This window comes from Saimiri boliviensis, chromosome 6 (genome assembly GCF_048565385.1).
Source record: "Saimiri boliviensis isolate mSaiBol1 chromosome 6, mSaiBol1.pri, whole genome shotgun sequence".
Lineage (NCBI taxonomy): Eukaryota > Metazoa > Chordata > Mammalia > Primates > Cebidae > Saimiri > Saimiri boliviensis.
This window is the reverse complement of record NC_133454.1, coordinates 84,903,598-84,913,938: the sequence shown is the minus strand read 5'-3', so window position 1 is coordinate 84,913,938 and position 10,341 is coordinate 84,903,598. Positions and strand designations below refer to the sequence as shown.

Genomic DNA, 10,341 nt, shown 5'->3' with positions numbered 1-10,341 from the left:
TTTAACGTGAGCCCTCTAAATTGATTTTGTTAAATGCTGAATAAACATAAAAGAGTTTTTGTAAAAATACTTGTATTAGTCCAGGTTGTTCTACTGCAGTGACAAACAACCCTAAAATGGTGGTGACTTGGCACAATAAACATGGACTTTTCATCTCTGCAAAATCAGCTGCTGGCCGGGACACTTCTCCAGAGTTACTCTCCATGCAATGGCTCAGCGATTCAGATTGCTTTGATCCTGTGGCTCTCCCAACTCCACATAAGGCTATGGAAGAGAAGGAGTTAACTGGAGGGTCATTCACCAACTTTTTTATGCTTTGGTCCAGAAGTAACACACAAATACTTCACACACATACACATCAGTCCTGACTACAGCTTATTGGCTTGAACAAATTCCCTGGCCTTGCCCAACTTCAAGGAGGTAGAGACGGGGAGGAAACACATGCAATGACTCTGACACAATATTTGATCATAGAGCAAACATCCTTTTACTCATCAACGAGTTTAAGAGAGAGAGAACATTATTGTTACATGCTCTGTCTTCTCTTCTTAGAGGCCAGTTCTTTTCCTTATCCCTCAGATGTAACTATCTTCCTGAATTTTGTATTTAACATTTCTTCATTTTTCTTTATAATTTCATTACACATTTTTGTATCCTTAAACAACATACTATTCAGTTTTGCATTTTTTAAATTTCATGTAAATAAAATCACACTGTATGTGTTTTGTGACTTTAATCCTCTTGCTCAGCCTTGTTTTATTAAGATTTATTAAATTTTTCTGTACAAAATCAATTCATTAATTTTCATGGTTTTTATAGATTTCCACTGAAGGACTATAACAAAATATTTATCCAGTATACTGTTGAACAGATGTGTGTGTTGTCCAGGTTTGGACATTATAGCGGGTGCTGCTACATACATTCTTAGACTTGTCTCTTGATGGATTTGATGAAAAATTTCTCTACAGAAAGTTTTCTAAGATAGAATATTAAAGGATAAGTAAAAATGGTGAGCAAGTAAATTGGTGCATATGTGAATCTGAACAAATTTTGACTATCTTGAACAAAATAATAATGTCTTATAAGTAAAAAAAAAAAAACACACACACACACAAGCAAAACAAGGATGAATATACCTAAACAATAATATTCTCTGGTAAGACAAAAATTCTAAAGTTTGTGTAATGTTTGGGAAGGTGGTAAATATACAGCTTATCTTTTACTTTGACAAATTAACTATGCATGGCACATTTCCAAGGTAACCCCCAAAAAAGAGAAGTAAAGATAAAAAATACAATGAAGGAAAAAATGTCCAATTCAAAAACAGGCAAGAGAGAAGAGATAAAGAAAGCATAAAATAAGGTGATATCAATGAATGGTTGTAATAATGTAAGTAGACTGGGCCAATTTAATGACAAGTATCATCAGACTGATTTTAAAAAATCAAATAGACATCTTTGAATACGAGGTGCCTCCAACACGTAGCACAGGGTTCCCAGGCACAGCTAATGGGGACTGAGATGTGACCCAAATGGGACATATAACCTCAGTCTGTAAATCTGAGGCTCCCAGGACTTTGTTCTGAATATCACACTTATTTCTTGAAACAAATGGGGTCTTACCTTGTTTGTCCCCGGACTGGAATAGTAGTTTCAGTGCTGTTGTACTCATTTCTTTCTTTCTTTCTTTTTTTTTTTTTTTTTTTTGAGATGAAGTCTCACTCCGTCACCCAGGCTGGAGTGCAGTGGTGCAATCTCAGCTTACTGAAACCTCCACCTCCTGGGTTAAGCAATTTTCTGTCTCAGTCTCGCCAGTAACTGGGAATGCAGGTGCCCACCACCACGCCCAGCTAGTTTTTGTATTTTTTTTTTTTTTAGTAGAGATGGGGTTTCACCATCTTGACCAGGCTGGTCTTGAACTCCTGACCTCGTGCCACCCACCTCTGCCTCCCAAAGTGCTGGGATTACAGGCGCGAGCCACTGTGCTGGGCTGGATTTACTTTTTCTTTAAATGTTAGCTGCAACCCAGCTCTCAAACTATCTGTTTTTGTTGCTATTTACAAAGTTTTCTCATGAATGTAGTAAAGAAAAGCCATGCTCAAAATAACTAAAATATATGTTTAAATGGAGGTTGGAGATAAACAGATTTGCTGTTGCATTGACTATGGGTTATTTTTAAAAGGAAGAATTGAGTGCAGGTATTAATACAAGGCTTTTGGTCTGAGTAACTGGAAGGAGGGAATTGCCTCCATCTTAGATGAGGATGACCGTACAAGTAAAGGACAAAACCCTCCCAGAGACGAAGAGGCATCCAGGCCATCGGCTACAAAGGACTTCCATCTGTTGAAAAGCATTTATATGTAAATCTTTGGTGAAGAATTGCAGAACAAGAAATTCAGGCTCTGGGAAATTTGAGGATAACCTGGCCCAAGGATCTGTGTGGTATAATCCCGGGGGCACCATTTAACTATACCACATTGTGTAACACAGTGGCCCTGACCTGACCAATCCTATTTGGAAGAGTTGTGTAGAGAGAAGAGTGAACCTGTGCAGGAATTAACTGTAATTAAAAGCTTCCTTCATGAAAAGTGAACTGCCCTGTACTAGAACTTGCCATGGTATCAAGTCTGATATTGGCTTAGAATCCAACCTAATCAATAATGTAAAAAAAAATTGCTTCTTTGTTCCTTTAAAATCATAAATATTAGATTTATGGACAAAACATTGATTCCCATGGAGCTGAACAATAAAGACTTGAACAGAGACAGACAAGAGCATATCATATAGGATGCTATTCAAAAGATGATCTCACTTATCTAGTTCAAACCATCTTCTTTACACATCATGTTCCTCCTCACCACTGTTACGGAAGAAATTTCCATGAGAGTCTGTGAGGAAAAGGAAACAAAATCCAAAAAACACCAGGAATTCCAGTCAGCCATGGATGGAGAAAAAAAGCACCACATCATAGCCAAGGAAGGAAAAATGTCCTCCATAAAATGGTGAAGTTGAAAGTGTTACACCGTAAGTGCCTAAAGATGGTGGCGAGAACTTGGTCATTTAATTTCAGATTAGAAAAAGAGGCAATAGTATCTCAAAAAGAGTCTTGGAACACGTAGAAAAAGCCATGAAGTCTCATAGCCATGACTAATTGAATATTTAGTAGGCTACTTTAATATATAATAGACAAAGATTTAATCAAAGTACACATTCCAATCGGATAACAGTATTCTGAATGTTTGAGCACCTGGAAAGGGAAAAGTATTACTATATTAATAAAATAATAACTATTAATGAAATAGATACACCTTTGAAAACAAAACTGTTGACATACTGAGTAGAGTAACATTGTTTGGCAAACAGTGACTGCTAGTTAATTGGATATTTTATTGTAAGGAATTCAGATTCAAAGGAATGCAAAAATGTAAAAATTGCAGATTACCCTGTATTTCTCTGTATGAATAACAGATGTTACATTTTCTATACCAGTTTGAAGTTGGTAATTTAGGTATTTAGGATAATTCTTACTTTCAAATAGCATTTTTTTAAAGAAACTAAAGCTATAAGAAAAACTGCTATAGTGTCCATGTAGTCTTATGAAATTTCAGCCTTTATGACCACTGCTAGGGATTAGGTTGAGGTTACACCACTGTTCTAAAATTGCTGTGACTCAGTAACTGAAACATAACATAGACTGACTCTGAATAATTAGGTAATCTGGGCAATCCTGATGTAAACAATAAATAGCTTGAAGTTTAAAGTACTTAATTTCTTGATGTCATTGCAAATTCTTTCTCAGCAGCATTTTTTCTTTCAGATAAATAAAGGCAAACACATTTTATATGTTAAGAAATTGCTGACATCTCAAATCATTTGTTTCAAAATATTATTTGTCATTTTAGAGACTATAACTTCTGCCATCTTGATTCTTGAATCTCATTGTTTCCAACATGAAAAGAGTTAATGATCCCTCACTGATCAAGAATTATATCTATTTAAATAGAACAATCTGAGTCTATTTCATGGTCATCACCTAAAACATGTCAACTACATCTTTATTACATGTTGAAAGATAATTGAAAAACAAGAAAGGATTTTCTGACTTAATTAGTTTCTTATAGTCAGTGAATATCTGACTTTTTTAATTAATAGAAGGGCAACTTTTTCTTTGGGCCAAGATGTAGTAACAGGAACTAGGCTTGATTCTCACCTGAAGCAATTAAAATCTTGGAAAAATATAAAAATCAATTGTTTTCAGACAGTGGACATTATCAATGTGGACAGTAAATTCTCTGAGAAAGAAAAAACAAATGAATTGAGACCTCTGATCATACCATCTGATCACCTGAGTGTTTCCAGGCTACAGTGCAAGGAGGTGAAATGCAGGCAGAGACTGGTAGTCCTCCTGAATTGAGAAGATGGTATTAGGAGTCCAAGAAGCCAAGGCAGCTGGAGTTGATAGGGCAGATTATCAGTGATAAGAGAGCTTCACAGAGAGAAGGCTCTAAAGATTGCCAAGCGTTTTCAAATAACTATATTCTACCATAAAGTTCAAAAATATTTATAGGAAGACAAAATACCCAGTACCCCTAAAGCAAATTCACAACATCTTGCATCCAATCAATAATAATTAGTCTTGCAGAGAAGCATGAAACTAGAATCCATAATAAGAAAACTCCATCAACAGAAACAGATCCTAAAATGGCTCTGAAGATTGAATTAGTATAGAACAACATTAAAATAGTTACTATAAATATATGCTTTATCTTCGAGAAGGTAGAGTATGCTAAGAAGGTAGAAGAAAGAGCATGTGAAGACACTATAGATATATTTTTAAAAGACTCAAATTGAACAGGGAAAGATATAGCCTACAAGGCTGAAGTGAGAATATATTAGACAGCACTCACAGCAGACTATATATTGCAGTAGAAAGTTTTAGTGAACTTGAAGACATAGCAATATAAATTATTCAAAATAAAATAAAATTTTAACCAAAAATGGGAGGAAAATGAATAGTGAATGAGTGAGCTGTGAGAAATTTCATTCAGCCCAATATGCATGTAATTGGAATCCTTGAATGAGAGAAGAATGAGTGAATAAGAAATAATATTTGAAGAAAAAACAGCCAAAATATTTTAAAATTTGGTGAAAACAATAAATAGATCTTAAAAGCTGAAAGAATCCAAATTAGAATAATCATTATAATAGGTTATAATATGCTATATCTAATATTAAAGATTAAATAATATGCTATCTTAGATATAGCATATTGTATGCTATTATATAGCATATTATATGCATAGCATATATTTTGTAGGCTATATCTCTAATATTATAACCTAATATTAGGTTATAATACACTTTATGTATGCTCTTCATAAAACATATTATAACCTAATTGCTTAAGACAGATCATAAAGAGAAAAATTTTGAAACCACAAGTGATAAAAGACACATTATATAGAGGAGCAAAGATAAGAATGACAGCAGACTTCTCATCAGAAACAATACAAACCAGAAGGCGGTGAAAGAAAACTGGGGCTAGAGGGATGGTGGACAAAAAAACTATTAACCAAGAATTTTATATCCTGCAAGAAATACTTTTTCAGATGCACAGAAGCTGAAAGAATTCAACACTGGTAGATGTATATGCTACAAGAAATTTTAAAAGTTTTTCAGTCAGAAGAAAAATGATACTAAATAGAAATCTGAATTTATACAGAGGAATACAAAATGCAAGTAATAGCTTCTATTTTCTGCTTCATTGATTAATAGAGACTGATGTAGCACATAGCCCATCATCTCTGTGTCTTCCACTCTTCAACCCAATCATGAAATCTTCCTTTTCCAAACTTACTTGGGAAATTGCATGAAGTGGTTGAGAAAGTGGATTGGATGCTAACATTGGAACTTCTGAAATATATGAAGAAAAATATACCTTTCTTCAGAGACCTTTTCTACTTTATGATGAAAGCAGTGTTCAAACCATCCATTTTATGTGTGTGCTGGAACATTTCATTGCTCACTAATCTTGGGTACACCACAATGGGTACTCTTCTACCAAAAAGATGTGCATAATAAGATAGATTCTAATTTGGACACAGGAGTTTATATAGTCTGCTATAGTAGCCAAGGTATATAGGAAAACTATTTGCCTTTCTTACAGCACATAGCTCTACCCACTTAAGAAATGTTTTTCTTGTCTTTACTCATCTACTCTCGGTAAAATTTAGTAATTTATTCTTCACAAATGATGGACAGCCAGGAAGTCTCTATTTAATTAAATATGTGTAGCAATAAGTGACCTTAAAATTGCTAATAGACCCCTGTGAAGGCCAGGGCAGTTCCTAAGCCATCTGGAAATGTTTCTATTCTGGTGCATGTCCTTATAATTCAAATCCTGAATAGTGTGCAATGTTGCATTTTTTTTTTTTTGAGAACACATCATATTGTAATCCTGATTGAATTCCATCCCTGATTGAAGATGAACATAAGTGTGACATATCCCTTCAATTTGTAATTTAAAAAGGAGTTTGAGACAAGCCTGGCCAACGTGGTGAAACCCAGTCTCTACTAAAAATACAAAAGTTAGGTGCCCGTCGTGGCAATCACCTGTAATCCCAGCTACTTGGGAGCCTGAGGTAGGAAAATGGCTTGAAACCAGGAGGCGGAGTTTGCAGTGAGCTGAGATTGTGTCATTACACTCCAGCCTGTGCAACAAGAGTGAAACTCCATCCCCCCACCCCTCCCCCAAAAAAAATGCAGATCAAGTACTGATCTGGAGAATGCAGGATGTCTCCACTACTTCCTGAGGAACATCTGGAGTATAGGAAATCCACTGCTGCCTTGATCTATTTCAATGCTTCCTTGATGGCTGTTATCCACATTTTCTCCTTGACGCACTTCCTGTGAATGACTGTGGTATCTCTCATTGAAGCTGAATCCAATTTTGAATTTTCCTTTTAAAATATATGTGCCCAAAATAGAGGCTGAACAATGGCTTCCCTTTCTTAACATGGATCCTTTAAAAAAATGCTTTTTATCTAGTTCCTGATGTAATCTTATTAATGAGCAATGATAAATACTCCTCTTTATGTTACCTATCCTATGTATTCCAAAATTCCATGTAATTGCTGTAAAAACTGTTAGGTCTCATACTTCTGCTTTTAATTGGGAAAGAAATGTCAAGAAATTATCTGGGCATTATGTGGATCTTTCTCTGGTCCTATGGAAAAATCTGAAATAACTCATAAACCAAGCCCTAATGGTATTCAGTAAAAAGTTGGCAAGATGTTGCCTTTAGCCTCATTTGAATATTGTATAAGGTAAAACTGTGATCTTTCTCCCCTCTACTTTTAATAATATAAATATACCTAGAAATGCTTATATACAGGCTTAAAAATTTCAAAGTGAGCTTCAAAGTACATCAGGTGATGTTTCATTGAAGAAGAATGAAACATCATCTTAAGAAGAATTCCCTTAACATTAATAAGAGAATTATTTTTTCTCTTATTGATGTTAGAGTATCTCATGCCCTTATTAATTATACACAGGTGTATAATGTTTTCCTTTCCCTCTGAATCAAATAGGTTTACCTTGTTTTTATCATGAGACTATGGATAGGAATCTATTTATGGACAAATAACTTGGGAACCTGTACAAAACTTTGCTCTGATCTTGGTGTTATTCTAGAAAGGTCTTTATTTTAACCGATTTTATTCCCTTCTCTAAAAATACAAATATTCCCTAAAAATAAAACTAACTTTTGGTTAGATTACTTTTTCTCTACATCTAAGAAGCATTTTGAGAGTTCAATCCTATATTATGCTTTCTCATCCCCTATTCCTGGAACATGTCAAATCTTGAGTAAATATGTCTGTGGTCTAAGGCTTAATGGACTTTGTCATTATGCACACCTGCAGAAACTCCTATCCTGAGAGAACCACAAGACTCTTGGAAAATTTCATTGAGGCAAAGATTTCGTGTACTTTTTTAAGTTTTAGGAAAATTTTACTATGATAACTGAAAAAAATTGCTAAACAGGAGGATACAGAAAGATTAAAAGTCAAAATAAAAAATAAAAAATATATCTCAAAATACCTACAATGCCCCAAATGAAGATTTTTAAATGAAATACAAAATAAACATAGAGAGAATATACAAAACCAAGAATTAGTACTTGCAACAAACTAGTAAAATTTACAAACTCTGGCAAGCTTGATCAATGCAAAAAACAAAAGCTCAAAAATACCGGAAATCAATAATAGGACATAATTCAGATTAGGTAGAATTTAAAAGGTAGTAAGGGGATATTTTGAAATTTGTATGCTAATAAGTAATTGAAACATGAATTAAAATACAATTTACCAAAACTGACTCTAGAAAAAAAAAGGTGAATGGTGCAATAATCTCCAAATAAATTGAATTGGTACTTTTTAAAATCTTCCCGTTAAGAATACTAGATGATCTTATTGAGAAGTTTTACTGATTATTCAAAATATTTCTATCTTACAAATTATTCCAGAAAGAAACTTGTATAACTTTTATTAAGAAGATAGCGTAACTTTATTCCAGATCCTAACATAGATAAAATAAGAAAGAAATTTGATTAATGACCAGGAGACACTACAGAGGTCTTCTGCCTGAAGTACATTCTTCACGGTAAGTCTATTTTCATTCAAGGAACAAATATAAAGACCTTAGAATACATTTATTCCACTCAATTAAAAATGATTGTTGCCATATATTTTAATTTAAGCTTATTTTTCTTAATGATCTACAAAGTACTTACTACTGATTTATACAGTGCAAAACCTTTTTTACTCTTCATTCCTTCTTGCATTTCAGACCTTCTTTCTTGGGTCACATTTTTTTCTGCTTAAAACACATTCTTTGGAGTTTTCTTTAGTGACAGTTGTTTGGTGATAAATTCTTTTAGCTGCTGCTTATCTAAAAGTGTCATTCTCCCTTTATTCTTGAAAAATAGTTCCAAATCGTTCCTTTCTCTTGCTATGTGGTCAGCAGAATAATGCTCCCATCCCAAAGCTGTCCATACCATAATGCCTGGAACCTGTTAATAGGTTACACATGGCAAAAGAAAACTTGTAGATATAATTAAGGCTATTGACTTTTGAAAAAGAGTATACTGGAGTATCCAGGTGGGTCCAATCTAACTAAAGGGGCCTTTCAAAGCAGAGAACTTCCGGTGCCTTCAGTCAGAGATACGTAGCAGCAGCAGCAAGAGAGATACAGCAAAAGGGAAGATCAAAAGATTTCAAGCATGAGAAGAATTTGAGGTTCTATTGCTGGCTTTAGATAGAGGACCAGAGAGAGGCCTCCAGGATCTAACAGCTATCCCCAAGCTGACAGCCAGCAAAGAAACAGGAACTTAAGTCTTACAGCTGCAAGGAACTGGATTATGCAAACAATCACATGAGCCCGAAAGTGAATTCTTCGCAGAGCCTTCCAATAAGAGCCCAGCTGAAATCAAGACAGCTTGATTTCAGCTTTGTAAAACTCAGAGCAGAGAAACCAGCTGAGCCCACCTGGACTTCTGACCCACAGAACTGTAAGACACTGCATTTGTGTGTTTTTAAGCTGAAAAACTTGTAATAATTTCTTATAACAACAATAGAAAACGAATGCACAATATGTTGACAGTATCATTTCACTTACAGCTTTCACTTTTGCTATTGAGAAACTGGCTGTTTTTCAATTATCATTTCTTTTAAAGTAATTTGTTTTTTTTCCTCTATCTTTAAGATCTTGTCATTGTCTTAAATGTTCTGCAGTTTCGCTTTTATATGTATACATATGGATTTCTTTTTATTCTTCCTATGGGAAATCATCACAGTTTCTGAATGAGAGCGTGATGATGATGTCATTTATCAATGTTGGCAGTCTTTGAGCCCTTACATCTTCAGATATGATCTCTGGCTGATTCTCTCCTCCTCTTCAGAATTCCAGTTTCATACATATTAAACCGGTTGACTCTGTGTTCAATTTTTCTTAACCTCTCTTGCATATTGTCCACAAATACACTCAAATATATTTTCAGCTGTATCTTCCATTTCATCAGTTCACTATGTAGCTGCTTCTAATCTGCTAGTGAATTGATCCATTGAATTAAATAGATCTGTTGAATTCTCATTTCAATTATTTTATTTTTTATTAACTTTAGGAGTTTCATTGTTTCTATTTTAAAACTGTCTGGTCATTTTTAATACTTTTGCCCTTGGCAAATATTTTGAGTCCTTTTGTATTTCTCTAAAAATTAAATCTTCTTATTTATATTCTGTATCTGAGAAGTCAGATATCTATATTCAGTGTAGGTCTAGCTCTT

General features: G+C 34.3%; 1 long non-coding RNA gene across 4 annotated transcripts in view; it reads left to right on the top strand.

Annotated features, from left to right (window-relative positions):
- The first annotated feature begins 9,010 nt into the window (after positions 1 to 9,010).
- The window catches only part of LOC141584864 (uncharacterized), an 82,847-nt gene continuing 81,516 nt past the window's right edge, over positions 9,011 to 10,341 (top strand). For all 4 annotated transcript variants that reach the window (XR_012518105.1, XR_012518106.1, XR_012518104.1 and 1 more), the window contains exon 1: positions 9,011 to 9,567. This is a non-coding gene — a long non-coding RNA (uncharacterized LOC141584864). The remainder of the gene's footprint in view (positions 9,568 to 10,341) is intronic.